This window comes from Haliaeetus leucocephalus, unplaced genomic scaffold, assembly GCF_000737465.1.
Source record: "Haliaeetus leucocephalus isolate CR32 unplaced genomic scaffold, Haliaeetus_leucocephalus-4.0 Scaffold0, whole genome shotgun sequence".
NCBI lineage: Eukaryota > Metazoa > Chordata > Aves > Accipitriformes > Accipitridae > Haliaeetus > Haliaeetus leucocephalus.
The window spans coordinates 25344505-25366369 of NW_010972436.1; the positions used below are offsets into that span (position 1 = coordinate 25344505).

Genomic DNA, 21865 nt, shown 5'->3' on the forward strand with positions numbered 1-21865 from the left:
ATGAAAACAGTCCTTAATTTTGTGTAACTATCCATTTGGCTCATCTTGTGACCACATGGGGTTTGAAGACAAGCTGGCCCAATTTTTGCAAGCTAATAGTGGTGTATCGATCATTCCTTCAGCTCCTGCCATTGCTTTGTGGCATGGGAAGTCTTTGCTGTAGTTAATGGCAGGATATTCATTTAATGGACAGGACGTAGAGCAGCAGGGGCTACACTGGGGGATGGAGCGCAGGGCGCACACCAAATCCAGCAATGGTGAGCGCTGCTAAAAGCACGGAGGGAAGGGGATCACTTCACACCGGGTAATTTTAACTGGGGGGGTTGCTGCTGGAGCTCCAAAGGGACGTGCAGGTACTGAAAGTTAGCATTGTATGGACATGGTGTTGCGCCTCTCTGCCTTCGTGCAACCTCAAAGGCAAAACCTGGCAGCTAAGGAGGGATCGGGAGGGTGGAGGGTGATGCTCTGGGCATGGGGAGCACCCAGATTTGGGGAGGGAGTGGTGAACCCCCTTCTTACTGTTGCTGAAGCGAGCTCTGGCAGTAATGTCTGGGATGCAAAAGCAACTGAACCCCCATGGCAAGTCTGAAGTGGCACTTCAAGTGATTGCCCAGCAAAGCCATTCATTCTTCTCCCAAAAAACCACTCTGAACAGCAAGTTGGCTTGGCCAGGTGGCCACGGAGGTGCACCTTGGAGGTGGCCACCATGTCACTAAGCTTTGTCAGAGGGGTCCTATGGGTCGGCACAGCCCATAGGGCCAGCATCTCCATGCCAGATGTGGGGATGCTCATCCACACCCATGGTGGGAACAGCTTCTGCTAACCCCCAACTCCACCCGGGCTGGTGGGGTGTGGGGAGCAAGCTAAAGCCTCCTTTTCTTGGCAGAGCAATTAAACACACCTTTTGCTGGTGCCACGCTGTGGTCACTACTGCAAATGCGTGACACAGAGGACAGTTGTTGAGGGTTTCTCCCTACCTCAGTGAGGCTGTAGGTGGCACAGACCAACGGTCTTCAGGTTTAGGAGCCACATCTTGGCATTGCAACTGAGCTTGTGGTACAAGAAACAGGTCTGGCAACCTCCCAAATGCCGCTCTGAAACTGTGGCTGTGCAATGAATGCCCCTAACTCCATAATAAATATACCCAGGGTTATCCTGCACAATCAACCCACGCATAAGGTTATTTTAAACTAGGAAAAATGATGTCTTCATATAAACCGTGCATTAGTTCCCAGCCAGAGCTCTTAATCCAGCTCTGCAAATTAAGCCATGTGGGTGGCTGTTTGGCCTCCATGGGGATCGTTACTGACCTCGGTGGCCCTTCCCCAGGTGTCAGCAGGGTCCCCATCCCCGAGTCCTTTGGCCATGACATCCTCCCTTATTTCTGGCTGCAATTTTTCCACAGTAGCAGCCCCTGCACTGCTCCATGTGTCTGCAGGATGGCTGGAGCTGGTGTCAGCTGCTGGAAGGCTAGGGACCAGTGATGGTCTGCTCCAACTCCTGCCAAGAAGTTGGTGATGGCAAGTCTCATAATGTTTGGTGAGATTTTTGGTGTTTTTTTTTTTTTAAGCTCCAGCTCTTGGAGTCATGTGAATATATCTGAAATCACAGATTTCATTTACTTGCTTTAGAAAAACGAGCTTCTCAGCCCTCTTGTTAGCAAGAAAACCCCACCAAACCTGTTGAATTGAGGACTCTTATATACGATATAAAAAAAGAAGCCAAAATATGTTTTTATATCCCTCCCTCACCCCCAAATTTCACATTGTGTCAGCCAGTTTTGACTGAGGTTTGATTCAGGGATTGCTGTGTGCTGAAGTCCAGATCCTCCCAGGTTTTCCACTCCTGGCTCACACCAAATACTGTGATATGTTTCCAGGGAACCAGTTCCCACAGGACCATGGATCTTGGTGGTGGACGCAGCAACCCCATACCCAAGTGAGCAGGCATCAGCCCTTACTTCCCTGAGTCCTTGATCCTTACCATCATGGGACCTGTAGGACCTCATAGTCATCAGCAGCAGCCTCTGTCTTCACCACGATGATGGGGCTGCTGTGGCCACCCACTGGCACACGGCCAGTTGCCAGGTCTTCAGGGAGTTCCTCTCCCTCACCAAGAGGGCTTTGCTTCTTGAGGTGGTTCTTCTGATGCCTCTTGAAATGTCCAGCGGTGGTGTAGCTTTGCCCACAGTCGGAGCAGATGAAGGGGCCCCGGCGGGTGTGAGTGAGCTGGTGCTTCATGAGGTTGGCCTTCTGTGAGAAGCTTTTGCTGCACTGGCGGCACTGGAAGGGTGCCTCTCCCGTGTGGACCCGCTGGTGGGTAATCAAGATCTCCTTCCTCTTGAAGTCCTTCCCGCACGTGGCACACTTGAATGGCCGGTCCTCAGCATGGGAGGGCTGGTGGAGACGGAGCTGGGCCCTGTTGGGGAAGACCTGCCCACACTTGCTGCAGCGGTTGGGCTCATACTTGGTGTGGACCCTCCGGTGGGTGATGAGGGCAATCTCCTTGTGGAAACCTCTCCCGCAGATGGCACAGGTGAAGGGCCACTCCTCACCCTGCGGTCCCAGGGAAACTGGAGCCGACGGTGGCTGGTGCTTCCGCGTGTGGACACGCTGGTGGGCAGTGAGGGCAACCTTCTGGGTGAAGGCTCGGCCGCAGGCAGCACAGGGGAAGGGGCGCTCACCGGTGTGGGTGCGGTGGTGGACGATGAGGCGGGACTTGTCGATGAAGGCTTTGGGGCAGTCGGCGCAGGGGAAGGGACGCTCCCCGGTGTGGATGCGGTGGTGGACCGCCAGCTGAGCCTTCTGGGCAAAGGCCTTCCCACACTCGCTGCAGGAGAAGGGCCGCTCGCTGATGGGGAGCAGCCGACAGGGGACAGCCGGGCTCTCCTCATCTTTGCCAGCCACCTTGGCATTGGCATTGGCCTTGACATTGGCATTGCTATCGCCATTGGCCTCGCCATTGCCATTGGCCTCGGTGTCGGTGTTGGCGCCGGTGTCTTCGCCGCCTCCCTTGTCCCTGCCACACTCATGGACACGGCGGTGCTTGACCAAGGCGATCTTCTGGCAGAAGCCCTTGCTGCAGGTGGGGCAGGGGAAGGGCCGGTCACCGGTGTGGACGTGCTGGTGGGTGACCAGCTGGGTACGTTGGGCGAAGTGCTTACCGCACTGCCCACACCCGTAGGGCTTCTCCCTGGTGTGGGTCCGCTCATGCTTGGTCAGCTCCCCCCGCTTGGCAAAACCCTTGCCGCAAGCCCCGCAGCGGTGACCCCCATCCTCGGCATGAGCCCATTGGTGGTTGGCCAGGTTGCCCTTCTTGGTGAACGTCTTTCCACATTGCCCACAGGTGTGGGTACCACTGAGGGTAGCGGGGGGCTGCCCACCCCCTGAGGCACTGGGGGTCTCCTTTTCCCGCGCGTGGACACGGCGATGGGCTGTGAGGCCGACCTTCTGGCTGAAGCGCTTTCCACAGGTGGTGCAGATGTAAGGGGCTTGCTGGGGATGGTGGCCCTGGTGGTGCCGCAGCATCTCCCTCTTGCTGCCAAAGCGGTCCCCGCAGGTTCCGCAAACGTGGGCACCGGGCCGCTCGTGGGTCTGCTGATGCCGGGCGAGGTGGATCTTCTGCCGAAAGCATCGCCCGCACACAGGGCAGGGGTAGGGCTCCTCCCCGGTGTGAATCCTCTGGTGGGTCACCAGCACTGACTTCTTCTTGAACTCCTTCCCACAGGTGCTGCAGTGGAAGATCTTCTTCCCTGCCGGAGTGGATTCGGCCACAATGGCCTTGGCAGCGTCCCACTGGGCGCCCTTGGTGCTGTGGACCCGCTGGTGCTTGATGAGGGTGATCTTCTGGCGGAAGCCACGGCCGCATACACCGCACTTGAAGGGACGGTCACCCGTGTGGATCCGGTGGTGTGCCACCAGCTGCGACTTGTCCACGAAGCTCTTCTGGCAGCTGCTGCATTGGTAGGGTTTCTCACCTGTGTGGATCCGTTGGTGCACGATGAGCTGTGACTTCTGGGTGAAGTTCTTCCCACAGTCCAGGCACTTGTACGGCCGCTCGCCTGTGTGGATCCTCTGGTGCTCCTTGAGTTGTGATTTGGTGATGAACCTCTTGCCACAGTTGGTGCAGGGGAATGGTCTCTCGCCCGTGTGAGTCCGGAGGTGCTTGGTGAGGTCTACCTTCATCTTGAAGCTCTTCCTGCACTCAGTGCAGGCATGGGGCTTCTCCCTTGTCTCAGGATCACTCTGTGTGCTGTGCTTGCTATGGTCTCTCCCATTGGCCTCCTTTCCAGCTCTGATGGCTTCCTGGTCATGCATCTCTCCAGCCTGGTCAACATTGCCTTCCTCACAACCTTCAGCCTCTACCTCCTCCTTATGGGATTTCTGGTGGGCTGCCAAGATGCCCTTGTGCTTAAAACTGTCCCCACAAATCACGCAAGTGTACGACTTCTCCCGAGTGTGGCTGAGAAAATTCTCTGCCTCCGAGAGCTCCAGCGTCATCATGGCTGGCTGTTCCATCACCTGGTTCTTCAGAGGTGGGGGCTCGGGTGGTGTTCACTAGGGGAGGCATCGCTGGGAGTCCTCCTGGCCATTGCCACCAGTTTTCCCTGCCTGCCAGGGCTGCTGGGAGGTAGCGACCATGGGAAAGTGGCAGCGCTGTTTTGAGTTACTCTTCTTTAGATGAAAGCCTGTGTCTTCCTTCATGAGGGCTGAACCTGAGAAGAAACCAAGGCAGGTGTTATTGTCAAGGCCAACAGGAAAAAAAGCCAAAACCCAAACCACTTTTAGTGTGGTAAAATGTCATGTGGAAACAAAAATGATAAAAAAAAGCCCAGCCAAGCTTAGTTAATTCTAGTAAAACCAAAGGCCAAGAGACTGTAAAATCTAGGAGGGGATTGAAGGGGTTTGCTGGATCTGCCTGGCACAGGCTGGACTTTCTCCACATCTCCAGGTACTCATGACAAGAAACTGGTGGTTTGGGGGGGGGGGGTCCTCCTGCTGTGCTGATCTCTGAGCAGGAACCAACATCACTTTCCCTTCAGAGGGGTGGTGAAGGTTGGTGGTCATAACCATCAGGGACCAGCTCATGGTCATTAGCACCTCTAGAGGTAAATCCCTTTCGATGAAGAGCACACCCAGACCCATTTCTGGAGGATCTCTGGGGTGGTGCAATCCCTGGTCTGAGCCAGGATGACCAGACCAAGGGCTGGGGCCAGGACCAGACATGTCCCATGTGAAGAGTGGTCACTGAGATCATCTGAGCCTCCTTCAGTGCACTGGCAGAGAGGGACCTTCTGGGACAACAAGGGGGAATGTTGAGGATCAGCAAACAGCTGCTCATCTCTAGAACATATCATGTTGTTCTCCCCAGCCTCCAGACAGCACCAAAATCTCACATCTGTGAAACAAAACTGCCTGAGCATTGTCTGATGCTCATCTGGCTGTGCAAACCCCGTGGGGCTCCTGTCCCTCGGAGGGTACCCATTGATTTTTCTAGAGATTTTGTGTCATGTCCGACTCAGTGAGGGGACAGGGACATCTGGGTCACAGCTGTAGCCAGACAGGCTGGAGGCAGAAGTGAAACTCACACTGATGTCCTCGGTTCCCTGCGCAGCACCAGGGCAGACACCAGAGCCTCTGCAAGGCTGCTGGGGCTGGTGGCCAGGAAGACGTCTGAACACACAGAGAGGTTGTCCTGGTGTTCCGGAGGACAGCAAGGACTCAACTCCTTCCCCTGTCCCCTTGCCCTGAGGTTAGACTGCCAAAGGTCCACCTTTGCCTTGGTGCCAGCTTCAATTTGCAGATTTGTCACGTCTGACCCATGAAGGGTGCAGCCACACCACCACCAGCATCGACCTAACTGCATGAAAAGTCCAGGCTGAAGAAGAACCCCGTTTGCCATTGACTTTCTTAATGGGAGAACCAGCACCAAACTGACCCAGGAACTTATCTGGAGCAACTCCTGGGGAGGGCTCCCTGATGGTGGTCCAGTCAGCCAAAAATCTCTCCTCCCCTGCTCCTTGACTCCCAATTGCCCCAAAGTGATGAGGCGTCCTGAGAAGTCCCTGCCCAACCCCTCAGCTGGGCAAAGGAAGCCCTGATCCAGCCATCCCAGCATGCATCCAGGGCATTTGCACCTCTATCCTTTCTCACCAAGAGAAAGGATGGGTGTTGGGTGAGATGTTCTTTGGGGACCTTTCATTTAGGGTGAGAAATGGAGGTTGCTTTAGTCTCTGTGGTGACCAACTTTTCCGAGCCCAGAGATGACTCTGGGCAAACTTTTGTCTCTGGCTGTTCCATGTGCTGGGCTGTTTTTCCCAGAGGTGACAGCGTGTCAGCACAGCTGCCTGAATTTCGCTTGTGAAATGTGAATGGGAGCAGCTCCTCAGCTGTTGCTTTGCTCCTTTCAGTGGAAATACCCCCCCCCCCACCAGCACACACAGAGGCGCAGCCATAGGCAGGCACAGCTTCCCCTTGCAAGGCAGAGGCTGGACCTATTAACTCATTCCCATCCGTGCCTCCAGCACTCCTGAAAACATCGCACAGATGCCCCAGAATCATGTTTTTTAGGCAGATTTTAAAGGACGGATGCCCCTTCTCATGTTGTGCTGCTGTTCCTACTCCCTGGGTTTAGCCAAGCTGCCTGCTCCCACACCAAGCAGGACCAGCTGTACCTCCAACTCCACCGGTCACCTCCAGCCAGGGGAGCAAGCCAAAGCTCTCAGGGCAGGATTCAGCCCAAGAAGGACGAGCAAGGCGATGTATCCCAGCCAGTGCAGTTTGCTCCACCGCAGCCAACCTTGACGAACGCTCCAGCTTTGTAGCGGTGACCCCAACTTCCCAAGATGTCCTGCTGCTGCCCTGGGATGCTGCGGGACACATGCAGACACCACGGAGGGGTTCAGCCCTGAGCATCCCATCCTGGCCCCAGACATCCCAGCTCAGCCCTTTACTGACCTGTCTCCCATCTCCCTCAGCAGCACGCAGGTTGGGAAAGTATCCAAGTGTCATTGACCAAATTTTCTTATTTCTACCCACTTTGAGCTCTTCTTCGTCTTCCAGCTACTCCGTTCGTGTCTGCTGGTGCTGACTCACAGGAAGCCTGTGTCAGTGATGTAAAAACTACCGGGGGAGGAGAGACAGAAAAAGAGGAGCTGGCTCAGGGAGACAAGGGGCTTGGGGATAGGAAACAGCAACCCTAAAACCTCTCGGGCATGTCTGGGGGGATCCCCAGCCATCACTGCCTCCCTGCCGGTCCCCCTGCCTGGCTGCCCAAGTGCCTGGTCCCTGGGCTGCAGGCTCCTGGGAGCTGTAGTCCTCGGCAGGGATGCTGCTCATCAGTTTTGGAGGATGCCTATGTTTGCTGGCTGGGGGTTGTTAAAGGGAAACGCAGTGCCGACGCTGCAGCAGGCTGGAAATAGCTTTTGATTTACATTAGTTCTCTTTTTTAATTGCTATTTTTAGGTAGCTAAACCGCACTGCTTTGCATTAGAAGTCACCATTACATACCTCCGAGACCTCATTGTCGATGCTTTCGCTCTCTCTTCGTGTGGCTGACCCCCCCTTGGAGTTGTGCAAGCAAGAAAAGCCATCCTCTTCTCCTCTTCTATCACCTTTTTGTCTGTGAATCTCAAAACACTTTGCAGTGAGGTGACTTGAAAGGGGACATCTGGTGAGACAGTGGCAGAGCCCAGGTCTGGGAGGTCTCCACCCAGTGAGTCCAAGAAAATTGTTTCTTCCCCGTGGCTGCGAGTCTCCTTGTGAGTGTCCAGCTCCCAGGGGAGGCTGGACTGTCTGTTCCTAGTGCTCTGTAGCAGTTAGCAGGCTGCCTGCATGGGGCTGCGGTTATGACCAGCAGCACCAATGCCTACAGAATTCCACAGTAAATCCATGGTCCTGCCAGTCTGGGTCACGTAGCAGGTCCTGGAGCATTTGGTGGCTGCTGGACATGTGCTAATTTGGGGTGATGGAAAACTCAATCCATATCTCTGAAACAAACGGTGATGTTCCTGGGCACTGGAGCACAATTTTCTTAACTCTCGTGTCTTTACCCGAAACTTTTAGCTTGAGTCAGAGCTGGATGCAGGGATGAGTCCCAGGGAAGAACTGGATGACGCCATCCTGAATGGAGTTTAGCTGTATGGATGCAAGTCAGCTTGGTGCCCTCAGGGCCGGAGAATTGTCCTTGCCTCAGTCAAATTACTCATACAGACATAGCCACTTTGCCTAGCCATTTATCACTAGCACCTTGCAGACAGCAGCTCGGGTAGTACAGGTTAAGGTGTTGGGGGGATGCACTCTCAGAATTAGGTCTTTTTTTAGAAATAGTAATTTTTAAAAGATGAAAATAATTGTTCTGTAGAAAAAGTTCAGCTTGTGATGGTCATTGCATTTTTTGTGCTCCTTGTGTTTTCTGATTTCAAATATGCGGTCCCTGCTGTCACTTAGAAGCCAAACCCATGTCTCCTGACAGCATGATTCAGATGAAATGACTCCACAACTGTTTCAAAGCATGACATGGGGAAACAGAAGAGAAGGATGAGGATGTGCATCTGATGTAGATTGCTCATGGGATTTTGAACTTAGATCCAAAGTTTTGCCTCAGTTTCCCCACCTCTAAAATTTGGCTGAAATACTGTAACTATTATTTCTGTCTTTTACAGGAATTTAGTATCCTCAGGAAAAAAAATGCTGTTATATCCCAGTTTTGAAACCCTGGAAAAAACAGCTCTGGTTTTCCTTGACCTTTTGGGTAGGAAGTTGTACCCTCTGGATTGCCCCCTGTCACACTCCTGGCTCACAAGTGGCTTGCCAAGTGACACAAAAAGGAGTAACATTGACATTCTCTTTGGTTTTCCTTTCCCAGTTACAAAATAAAGGACAAAACCCAGGAGAAACTGGATGTTTTAATGTTTCCTTTTGTTTTGTTTGGGTTTTGTTTTTTTTTAGTTAAGGAAGTGGGGTGACACAGATTAAAACACTTGGCTAGTTGAAGGGGAAGCCCCAGGCAAAGCTGCAGTGAAGTCCTCTGATATCTGTGACCTTATGCTGTTGCAGCAGATACCTTTCTTGTCCTCAGTGGGGGTCATATGTGGTGACTCAGGTGACAAATTTTCCTGGTGAAGACCAGATATGGAGACACCATCTGCCCTAATGCAGAGTAGCAACTTCATGATGCTTCACGCTCAATTAGCAGTGAGGAGCCTTTGAAAGTGGGGGTCCTGCTCCTTTCCACCATCTGTGCCCATGCTCTCTTGGGACTGTGGGTGCATGATGACTCAATTTAGTTAGATGACTTGGGAAAGCACCCTAAAAAAAAACCAAAAAAAGGAAAACCCTTTAAGAGCTTTCCACTGCTCCAGGCAGCTGAGTCTTCTTTTCTATCTCTCCCACCCCAAATTCTTAAGGTCTGCTCTAATTTCTTTTGCAAATATTATGGATCTAGGCCATGCAAAGACCTCATGGAATGGGGTGGAAGAGAAAAGGGTGATTTAAAGGCTGCCTGCCACAAAACTGGTCAGCAAGGACACAGCTAACTAGCTGGGAAGAAAGACACAAGGGCTGAGGATGCTGCAGCAAAATACATCAATAATGCTTAGAAACAAAGCCTGGGCATTTGGGGGTGCACCTTGTCACTAGTGCAAACAATATGTCATTCATGGAGAAAAATTTAAGAGCCAGTCGCTTTCCAGTTTAGCAGTAGACAGCAAAACCTGACCTGCTGAGAGACTAGGAGATTGCATGTCATCTTCTTGTTCACAGTTAGTGAATTTTTGGCAAACTGCAAGTTGATGGTAAATAGCTTCCTTCAGAGAGAACAGGAAGATGCTGCAGCCAATTCAGCTGGGGAGAGAGCCCTTTGGAGAAGCACGTCCCACCATGTCCACTCCATCACACGGGAAGGGTAAGAGACACACACAGTGGACTGAACTCCCAGTTCTTTCAACCACATTCTGGACACTTTCACAAGTGGCAGTGAAGAGCCCACAGTCCCCAAACCAAGAGGAAAACCACAACCAAGTTATCTAAAACACAACTAGAAACAGACAGCTAAACCACCTGAGACTGAATTCACAGCCCTTCATTGATCTGGGAACAGATTCATTCCAGACTTTGCAACTATGACCACTGAAAGCAAGGTATGGATCAAGGTCCTCTTAGTTTATATTACAAGAACAAGAAAAACAAAATAGAATGTAAGAGTACAGATGGGCCTGACTCTGATTTTGCTGGGTCCTGGACAAGGGCAGGATTTTTTTGTTACTCTCATCCATGGAGTAGGAAAGACCCAGAGGTGATGACAGCCCAAGCTGCAGAGCACAGGCTGAGAGCTTGGGTCCCTTCTGGTCCATGGAGACGGACAAGTTTCTCCAGAAAGTGATTCAGAGGCAAAAATCTTAGTCAGATATTCTCAATCACCTCTCAAAGAGCTTTTCTTTCTATTTTGAAATGCAGCGGAGGTGGGAGACATGAAGAAATCTGGATGCTTAGTTCAAGGTTTGAAGGGGAGCAAAGTCAATGATGTTCACCACCCCAGGACAGCGGCTGTCAGCAGGGATCCTGTGTGTCCTTTACATTTGCGTTCACCCTGGCCATCCCGAACCTCCTTTGGTCATCCAGACACCGTGACCATGGAGAGGAGAGAGCACAGCCTCTTGCACAGATGAGGAGCCTGGGCCACCTTTCATGGAGCCCACATGGCCATGTTCTTGGTTTCCAGCTTTCCCCAGAAGACCAGTCTGATATGCAGAGCCAGGTGCTTTGCTGCCAAGGAATGAATGTTTACAGCTACGGAATTTCCAGCCAGCATATATTTATTCTTGTCTTTATTCAGCTTTGCTGAGATTTTGGGGGGGGGGCAAGCTTGCACTGCTCCTTCCTCATTTCAATTCCTGGTCTGGTTCCTATTTTTAGCATCCCTTTCATGATGCTTCTACTTTCTTCAAACCACCACACTGTAAACCTGCTGGGCAAGACATGAAATAAAACTGCATCTCAGTGCCAAAGCTGGAGGAAAAAGCACATCCAGAGTTGTCATTTATGAAGTAAGTAAGTGCTTGAATTGCCCTAGCTACCGTAAAGAGCAGGAACTGGACCTTGATGTAGAAAGCACCAAACAGAGGTTGATACTGGGACTCCTGTGTTCAGCTCTGAGCCCTGGCATTGAGTTATCCCCTCTGCCTCTGCTTCAGTTAATTTCCAAGTTTTTGCCTATATATTTACTTTATTTGGAAGGGAGAGTGCTTGTTTTGCTCCCTCTTTCATTCCTGACCACTACTCTGGTTGTAGCCAACCATGGGAATACCACAAGCTTGGTCACATCTGCTACCCTTTTTCACTGTTGTACTCTTAGAAATATGCATCCTGTTCTTTCCATCAAAAGCACTTATAACCCTTATTCATTCAACCATTTTAATTTAAGCACTTTTAGGAAATCTCAAGAGCCCTTTACTTAAAGTAGACCTGGGTGACTATGTGGTAGTATCTGATCTGCTGTCAAGCCAAGAGTTTGTTCAGGTAAAGTTAAAAAAATTTTTTCAACATTTTTTCCTGGAAAATAAACACAATCCTTCGAATATCTCTTACCTTCAACCCATAATGAAACATTTTGGTTTAGGATATGGTTGACTCCTTCTAAGGGAAAGAAAAATACCTCCAACCTACCAAAATGTAAAGATTGCATTTATTTTTGAAGTAAGAAGATTGAAAGATTTTCAGAAGTTTTTGCTGGCTTTATAATTAGTTGTCCTACATTCCCCTTTTCTGTCAGCTTTAAGAATTCACAAATTTGTAGTAAGGTGAAAAAACTTCTAGAGGACCAGAAACTTCCTTTCCTCCTTTACATTAAAATGCTTCTTGGTCCCTTTCCAGCTTATGGTCAAAGGGACTGCCAGGGTGAATTCAGGCCTTTGACTCCTTGGCTGGGATTCAGCTCAGAGTTAGGATGCTTAAATGAAGCATTCAAGTGCCTCCAAAATATACCGATAGAAAGTGGAGATCGTAACAGGGGGAAAAGTGCTTTAACCTCAGCTTAACCCACCGTGGCTTAAGCCTTAACACTGCCGAGGAGCTGGACCCATTTCCAGGCAGGCAGGCAGCGCTGGGCTGTCGTGATGCTCCTACGCAGCCGGAGCTCGACGGCAGTCCTTTGCCGTACCGCCTCGCACGATGCTTCTGGTGGAGCCTGACCCACTCTTTGTGGTGGCGCTTGTTTACCAGAATTAAATACTTTTATATTGCTGGATGAAGGATTCACATTGGCAGAGCTACACGCCGAAGCGTGTGGTTGTAGAGGGCATATTCAGACTGAGCAGATGTATAATGCTGCTATTACATGCCTGCTGTCCAAAATTCCCCTGCAGACTGGGGCTAAACCCTGGGAATTGTCTTGCTGAGGGCAGCTGAATGCTTTTCTCCTCAAACTCAGCATCTGGCTGGCCGTGCTGGCATGCAATACTAGCACAGACCTTCACAGCCCTGTGCCACTTTCCATGCTGGGTGCTTGGCAATTAATTTGTGAAAAGCAAGCAGAGCGGAGTTAAGCAATGTTAGGTTGAGCATTAGCAGCTGAGCTGCTCTGAGCCCCCAGCATCTGCAAACAATTTGGTGAGCAGAAAGGGGCCCCCTTATGTTGAGCTAAAGATGGATCAGGCTTATTACTTGCATGGAGATGTTAAAATGAAAAGCAGGCTGCTATTTTCTTTGCTACAGACTTTGTCCTATATTTAACAAGAAAGTCCTTCTGAGTTAAAAGGAGTCCTATTCTCACAGAAAACTAATCACAGGGGCTGAAGCGTTGAGCCACAGGAAACCCGTGTCAAAATTTTGCAAAAACTATCCAGGCAAAAAAGGAGAGAAAGGGGCTCAAAGGGAGGCAGACAATGCTGCAGGAATAGGGCTCCCAGATGACATGGGCCAGGTGTATCCATGGTCCCTGAAAGCATCCCTCATCCCAGGGACCATAAGACGGGGACATGCCAGAGGGCTAGAAAAGCAAAGGATGAACCTCTACAGGTCGTGCTTGGCACAGGAGCTCCCCAACTCTCTGTCCCCCTGGGCTTTAATAGAGACAAACAATAAGGAACATCTATAGGCTCTGGGGTGATTTCTACCATACTCCACTTTATGGACAGGAGGAAAGTCTTGGAGACATTAGCTGTGTCCCACTTGTTCCTTTAAGATGCTGCTGCCTGCAGTGTGAGCAAAGGGATGCTGATCTGTGACTTGTTTTCCCATTTTTCCCATTACATCCATAGGACTGGTGTGTGTGTGAGTGAGCTACCTGATTTTGGGTGGTCTGTCCAAGGAAATTCATCACAAGCTCCTCAGCTTCTGGTCACACCTGAACTCTTAGCTGTGGACAGAGACAGGCATGCAAGGGGCTGGTTAGAGGGTTTTGCAGTTAAGAAGAGCAGCTTGTAACAATGACCCCACGTGGGCTCGTGCTCAGAAAATGAGCTCTCCTGATTTATCTTCCCTTCCTGCACTTCAGCTCTTGAGCACAGATGCAGGCAGAGAGGCTTACAGGTGCTTTTGGGAACACTGTGGTATCCATATGCCCACGCAGCCCCTCTCTTTCCTGCTGCCTCCCTCTGACAGCCCCACATACCCTGAGACTCTGTCTGGGAGCAGTGAGGGCTGGCTGGTCCCTGAGGGATGGGGAGCCATGGGAAACCTCATACAGGCACTGCCCAGGGGTTGCAGTCGCTCAGGGGCTGGACGTAGCAGGCAGAAGCTCCATTTGGGGTTGGTCAGGGCCATTAAGGCTTACTGGTGTCCTCAGGACCCTGATGCTCAGCCTAGGGAAAAACCAGCAGGTGATGCTTTGGAGAGAGGAGCAAGAACCCAGGAAGGTGCAGGAACACCCACAAGCTCGTTCCTCCTTCACCCCGCCATGAGCAGCAAATGGAAACATCAGCTGCGTCATCCAACACGGGGCTTTAATGTAGCCTGAAGTCACTGATAATAAATTAACTTAATAGAGAGGCAAAGCTGTAAGTAAGATTTGATCTGGATCTAACACCTTCCCGCAGGGAAGCCCAAGTTTTCACGGTGTTTCCCAGGCTCTGTGTCTCTCCTTCATGTTGTTAGATCTGATGCACAACTCAGTTTTGCCATCCGGTCAGAGCCCTTACATTCACCTCTTCCATTCTTCACGTTCCCTGCTCCTCTCTCTGCCCTTCAACCTACCCCAAGCTAGTTAAAGGTAGTACAAATTAACTTGATCGAAGTGACACATTCTTTGTCACAAGGTTTTTTCTGCTTCTTTGCCTGTCCATTCTGATGGGGAAGTTTTGAGCCCTGCAATACTGGCTGAATAAGCGTGTGCCCTTTATGCACAACGCACTGCAGCTCATCTGTGCCGCAAAAGGCTCCTATTAATCTCTGCCTGCAGCCTAGGTCAACACTCTGGGCCGTGACTAGGAATAACTAGTTTTCAGGGCTGCTTAGCTTGTAGTTCACAAGATCAACATTTAGTTTCCCAAGTCCTTTATCCCCAAAGCGAGTTCACAGCAGTGCTGTTCCCAGCTCTCCTGAAGGGACTGGTTTTCTGCTCTGCAGACAGGTCTAAGGGCGAGTGAACTTCAGCACAGGTCTAGTGATGGATTATTCTTGCATGACTTCAAAACCCTGTTACTCTCCTGGCAGAAGTTCTTGTCCACATTCAGACCCTCACTCTTCAGTCTGTTTTGCTCCTCAGAGGCCAACACACATGTAGAAATGAGAACGGTCTGTATCTTATTCCACTTGCAAAGCATCTTATCCTGTTTTTCAGATGATGAAAAAGGAGAAAATCTTGTGACTTGGTAGGGAAGGATCTCCAGATCTCTGCTTCCTACTTCTGCCTTCAGTTTGCAGTGACTTGGAGGAGGACAGAGACAGAAATCAGCTTGGGGTGGAAAAAAAGAGTGAGCAGTGGGGCTCTGCAACGCCCTTTTACAAAGGATAGCAATGGGCTGTAATCACCTCCTGTGCAATTAGCAGAGAGCCACAGGCCAGCACTGCCCACCTCACCTACCCCATTGCAGGGGCTGCTTTTGTTTCCAGGTTAACACTGACCCTAGAAAAGGAGATCACAGATTTTTCTATGACCTTGCTCAGAAAATCTGTAGGTGGGGACTACTTAGAAGCTTCAGTCTTTTGATGGATATCTCTTGCCTTTGCTTTGTTCCAGCATAAGAAATCACTTTCAAGGGAGGGACTGTGCTTTGGGTCAGGAGATGGAGGCAGAAGCTCCAAGTGTGCCTTGGCTACAGGCAGTTCAGCTTGACAACCTGGTCCCGTGTGGTGCTACCTGGTTGCATCACTTTGGCTCTGGATGGGATGAGAGGTAGCTAAGGTGGTGGTGATAAGTAAATACTCATTCCCCATGGAGGCTGCTAGTCAAAAGTGAACAGATAAAGCATGTGTAGATGTATGTGATACTGAGTTTCCTGTTGCTCACCCAATTTTCACCCTGGTCTTTTTCCCTCTCCTCACTCCCTGTCTGTGGGGACACCAGGCTCCCTGCAGCCTGGGATTCTTGAAGAAGTTCTCATGGGAAATATCACGTTCTCAAAGGGCAAGTAAACATCCCAGGGCACTTACGTTGGAGCAGATGTTTGCTCTGGCCCCAAAGACCCTCTCATTCCCACCATACCAGAACATGCTGAGCGCCAATCAGCTCCACGCGTCCCATTGAAGCACGAAACACGCACTCTTGCGCAAGTGCTCCCCACCACAGCCTGTCTCCATCTCTCCTCCAGAAAGGCCATGCTGAATGCTGGAGACAGAACTGATGCTGAGATGATACACACAGATAGTCAATGAGTCAAGGAGTTGATCAAAAAAAGTCCCACAGCCAAATTCCTCCATGCATTGCTAGAAATAGGACAGCAATTGTCTCAAGACAATCCTTACCTGACCCACTGCGCAAGACCAGATTTCTTTTTAAAAGTCATCACAGCTTGGATGTCTCTTCATTAACATAACTTTTACTTTGATTTAACTCCATTGGTTTCAGCTTGACCACGCTGAATTTACTGTATAGACTTGAAGGCAAAATCCGACCTTGTAGGCATCCTTTTCACTTGGTGACCGAGACTGCTCAGTGAATGCTTACAGGTGTGGTTTTCTGCATAAAATCTGTGCAGTGGAGAATGGGGCAATGACTTGGATTTTAAGCATTTTATTATTACCTGGGAGCCTTTTTAATGGCTTTCAGGAGAAAAGGATGAAGGCTATTTTGCTACTGTGAGGATTTGACTTTGTTCAGTCCCCAGATAGATAAATCCATTTTTTTCTCATGGAGCTGGGATTATTCCATAGTCCTGATCCAAACCCAACACAACCATCAGCAGCAGGCACCAGAGCTGGCAGCCCAAACTAACTGCAAGGCATCTCTTTGGAGGTGTCCTTGAGGAAGTCACAGTGTAATGTCCCAGGCAGATCCCGGCGGTACCCAAGGAAGACTCCCTTTGCATTTCGAGCATTTTGCTCTCACAGGTGGGACACTGAGAGTGGAATTTAGCTCATGGATGAAAACACCCATACTTAGGACATTGTTTCAGTTTCTCACACCATGGTGTCTGGTGTCATTTGAGATGCCCTTCCTGGCCTCCAGTTACTCATCCAGAAAGGTCAAGTCCTCCCATAAGGCCTGTGTCCTTATAGTCCTATGCAGACACCTTAGGGCACTTCACATGGTACGTATGTGTGGGTCACCGACTGGAGCCCTGGCGTCAGTGTGTGGTGGTCTGAGCTCTCAGTATAGTCAGTGGAGAGCTGGTCAACTCAATCAGCAGAGCCTAGAGCGGTCTTCACCAGCTACACCCATTTGGTTACCACTGGTATGCATCTTGCTATGGCATTGTTCACCTGTTGCACTGTGGGTAGAATGTAGTGTGGTTCTCTCAGTGATAGCTTATGAAAAAAAAGACAGAAAAGAGGCTCACTTTATTTCCTTTTTTCTTTAAATAATTACTTTATTGAGGAGATATTACAAACTATCAGCCCCGATTTTCCCCAGAAGCTGGGACACCCACACTGGCCATGGTCAATGGTGGAAGATCCAGTGATATCCAGGAAAGCTACTCACATTGACTCACTGCCCTGTCTGTGTGCAGGGGCACAATAATACAAATGGCAAACCTCCCACACCAGTTCCTTTTGCTGGTAAAAATCTCTACAGCCCTATGCTAGACTAATGAAAAGGAAATAAATGCCAGCCACTCGGTGATTACTTTCTCCTCACTGAAAGGTTCTGTTGGACCTCTGCCCCTCAGCAAGCCTAACAGAGGCTGGTTTTGCTTTGCTAGCTTGGCTCAGCCCTATTCTTCCTAAGGAATATAATTTTCCAGTCCTACAGTGAAGCATCTACCCACCATATGGCCCAGACCCATTTTTCTAATAAGGGTGTCCCTTAGATGCCCCTAGAACATCTTAAACTACTTGTTTTCCCCTATCCGTCTGCCTTTTCTGTCCCAGAAATGAACCTCCACCAGGTCAGAGGGATTTGAGGGGAAGCTTCGTATCAACGAGTTTCACTACAGTTTATAGGTGAGCAGACAAAAGTAAGTTCCTTCAGAGGCTGTCAGAGCTTGCTTTGCTGTTTGAAATCATGTGCTGGGCCTGACTACATCAAAGGCTGAGGGAGTCTAAGCACCATAATTACTATGTGCTTTTGGGGTTTGGCAGCTGTACTCAGTGTTGTGCTTGAGTCACCACAACAAAGCACCTCAACACGATGGTGTCCAAGTAGCTAGTAAAGGCAAAGCTCAAGAACGGTTTGTCCTGTTCTTTTCCTTCTCTCCATGCCTCAGTTTCCCCACCTAGAGAGGCAGCTGCTCCAGAGTAGGCAGTGCAGACAACCAGCAGCTTGGGTCTAAAGTGTTACAGCAGGTAGTTGCCCAAAGTCATGCTGCGTGACTTTCGGATGCCTCCAAGAGCATGCCATCTGCAACATGTCCTGGGAGAAGGAAGCGGTGTGTGCCTTGGGGATGGGGAGGGGGCTTCTTTTCTTGCACAAAACCAGAGAGGTAGAGCTACTATTTCACCATGGAACATTTTTCCACTTGCCTCTTGGACTCTATGTATCACAGCAACACAAAAAACCCTAATATGTGTCTTTGTTCTGCAGTGGCCAGGTGGCCACGTAGCAGTGCTGCAGAGAAATCTTGGCAAATGGCTCAGGGGACTGTGGATTCCCTCCACGTCTCTGCTTCACCAGGGACTTTCAAGACAGAAAGATCCATCTGACTAGAGAACACTCAAACAAAATCATTGGCAGTGAGCAATAAAGACTGCTGAACTCTCCATGCTTCTGAGTAGCTGCACAATCTCCTTTACACCAGGGAGAGGAAGGGAAAACATCCCAACAGGGAAATAGTTTCCAGTTCTCTAGTTCATAAAGTCTGAAGACTGTTTCAACTATTCCTGCCGCTTGGTTAGAATTCCCTAAATCATGCCTAATAAAGTCAAAATCCTACCAAGAGCTTCACAGGAACAGGTAGGGAAGCAGGTGGCTGAGAACCAGCATGAGCGTCGCTCAAGCTGGTGAAGCCCCTGACACCTCTGGTACTTGTGGTGGCAAAGGCACCTGCTCATCAGAGATGTAAAACTCGGTGCTAAGAAAAGCCATTCTCATTTACATCCACGTAGTGGGGTTGTGGGGCCACAAACCAGAATACAGTCTGCTGGCCTCTGGGCTAGCTTTGGAAAAACAAGTCATTGATTTTGCATAACTTACTTTTAGGGACCTGGCTTAAGCCAATCTGAGAGCCTGGTTTGGGGGATTCAAGGCTTAAAACTCTGGTCTAGCTGGCAGTAGTTTCTTCCAGATCTGTACCATCCAGTTGAGTAGGGTCCTTCAGCCCAGTAGGATCAAGGTGTGGATCAGAGCTATATGAGGGAGAAGAGAGTTGACCCTTGCTTTAAACTCTTGCCTAGATGCGAGAGGCTCCCTTCAGCTTTCTCAGAAACACAGTAATAGAATAAAAATAAATCCTGCCTGGTCCCATATGTTGCCCACACAACACAATTTTGGCATCCACAACTTTGGCAGGCTTTAGAGGCACAAGCATACTGTTACGAAGGATGCCAAGCTCTTATCTCTCCATCTCCAAGTGCTCCGAGGAGGCTTGGCTCTCCAGCCCCATCTCACAGCTGTGAGGAGGTGATACCCTGAGCGTTGTACTCTGAAAACAGCAGCAGAGGACCAGTTTCCAGCAGGGCTCTGCCTCATCGACCTCACTGTCCCTTCAGGTTGACCTCCTCACCCCCAGACACCGCACACATAAAGGCCGGCAGAGTTTGTCTCCATCTCTCCCCTTTCCCAAAGAACTTTCCCCCAGGAGCAGGCACCAGACCTGCTCAGCTCTCCTCTTTGCTCTTCATGGGGGCCAGAGCTGTCTGCTCAGGGTGGTGGGGTCCACCGCCGGTCCTTGTGGCCTCCCCCCGTTTGGCACAGGGAGCAGTTCCTTCCCGTGCGTGGATTTTCTGGTGCCTCCTCAGGTACTTCTTCAGCCGGTAGCGCTTCCCACAGACCCCACACTTGTAGGCCCCACCTCGGGAATGGAGCAACTGGTGTTTAATAAGATGGCGCTTCTGAGGGAAGCATTTCCCACACTTGGTGCACTTGCAAGGCCCCATTCGGACATGGATTGTTTGGTGGCGGAAGAGGTTGGCCTTCTGGTTGAAGGTCTTCTCGCACTCGGGGCACTGGTAGGGCTCCTCCTTGGTGTGAATCCTCTGATGCCGAACCAGATTTGACCTCTGGGTGAAGCTCTTCCCGCACTCGGTGCATTTGAAGGGCTCGCTCATGTGGACTCGCTGGTGGCGGATCAGCTTGCGGTTCATGCGGAAGCTCTCCCCGCACTCGCTGCACTTGTACGGCCCCTCGCTCGTGTGAATCTTCCTGTGTCTGGTCAGGTTTGATTTCTGATTGAAGCTCTTCCCGCACTCGGGACAGGGGAATGTCCGTTCAACCTTGGGAGCTCCTTTTGCTGAGGGATCTTTCTTGGACATGGGTTTCTCCTGGTTCTCCATCATCCCCTCTTTGGTGGGCCGATAGCATTTCTTCTGCTTCCTCTTTGGGCTCTGGCTCTCCTGGTGGTTGGCCTCCACACCAGGTTCTTCTTTAATTTGGATCCTCTGGATAGCACTGAGGTTTGGCTTCTGCCCATAATACATCCCAAACTCAGTGCTTTCCTGTGGTTCTTCTTTCACATGGAGGACCCGGTTACTGGCTGTGGGGACTTCCCATTCATGCTGCCCATCAGCATCTTCTTCCTTTTTAAGCTGCCTCCCCTGTAAAGCCGTCAGTGGGATCTTTGGATCAAAGAGCTTTCCATAGTCTGGGTTTTCTGGTGGCTCTTCCTTGATGTAAAGTTTCTGGCAGGCTATTGCAGTAACGTTGGCTGTGTCATCAGTGGGTGGGTCTGGTTCCTCCTTCATCTGGATTTTCCAAGGAGGGCTTTTTGGATTAGATGGGTTTCTAGGTATGCTACACCCCTGGGCTACATCTCCTTCATGGGACGTATTCTCCAACATACTCTCCTCTGACCTGAAGGCAAAATCAGGCTCCTCTTTAATCTGGATGACCTGGAGAGACACACCTTTGACGTGTCCCTCGAGTGGCTTTTGCTTAGCATGGTTCCTCTGGTGGACGTTGAAATACCGCTTGGTGCTCAAGCTCTTCCCGCACTCCGTACAAATGAAAGGCCCCCCGCGGAGGTGTATCTTCTGGTGGGCCAGCAGCGTGGCGCTTTGCCCAAAGCACCTACTGCAGTCAGGGCATTTGAAGGGCTTCTCTCGCTTGTGGATCTCCTTGTGGGCGGTGAGGGTCCCCTTCTTCACAAAGCTCTTCCCACACTCGGTGCAGGCGAATGGCCTCTTCTCCGTGTGGGTCCGCATGTGGATGTTGAAGTAGATCTTTGTGCTCAGGCTCTTGCCGCAGCGGGCGCAGAGGTAGGGACCACCCTTGGCATGCGTCTTCTGGTGGGCGACCAGGCATATCTCCAGGCGAAAGCAGCGCCCGCACTCCCCGCAGCAGAAGGGCCTCTCTCCTGTGTGGATGCTCTGGTGGGTCATGAGGTGGCCCCGGGTGGTGAATCGCCTCCCACACTCCCCGCAAGTGAAGAGCTCCTCTGCCGTGTGGATCCGCTGGTGTCTCTTCAGGTTTCCCTTCTTGCTGAAGGATTTGCCGCACTCGTGACACGAGTGAGTCTTTAGCACCGTGCGCTTAAATAAGTCCTTCATGGCAGCAGTGCCCTGCACCCGGCGGTGCGTGGTGGGGCTGCCAAGCAGCCGGCAGGTACAGAAAAGCCACGACGTTATGGGGACGGTCTGTCTGGGAGGATACAAAAACCATCAGGACACGCACATCAAAGTGTACTTTGATGGATGCACTTTATTCCCCGCAGGGGAAAGGGTGCTGCTGCTGTACGCCAGCTCTGGGCCAACAAGGAGTGCGTGGTCTTCCTCATTGCTCAGCCGCCTTCCACCTCAGCTTGCAGACGCAATGTTTGTAACTCCATCTCCTGCCTCCTCTGATCTCCTGGAGGGGCTTCCCTGACATTCGTGGAGACTCAGATTGCCGGACTGAAAAAATAAAAGGAAAATTATTAAGTCATTATTTCCTCTCCACCTCCTGTGTTCTCTATGTAAACACAACGGGTGGCACCTTGACTGCTCCATGGGAGACTGAACCTGAGACCTTTGAAGCCACAGGCTCATCTGGGCTCCAACAGAGAGAGCAGGAACAGGCAAATTTCCCCTGGCAATGGGGGGTTCCGTGATGCACTCGCTGCTGCAATGACACTGGGGTTTCGGCTCTACTAGTGCTGCACTAGTGATTTACTCTCAGCATAGGCCTCCGTCCTTTTACT

General features: G+C 50.7%; 1 pseudogene; it reads right to left on the reverse strand.

The window, feature by feature from the left end:
* Nucleotides 1-1985: 1985 nt before the first annotated feature.
* LOC104829121 lies at nucleotides 1986-21236 on the reverse strand (annotated as a pseudogene).
* Nucleotides 21237-21865: the final 629 nt, after the last annotated feature.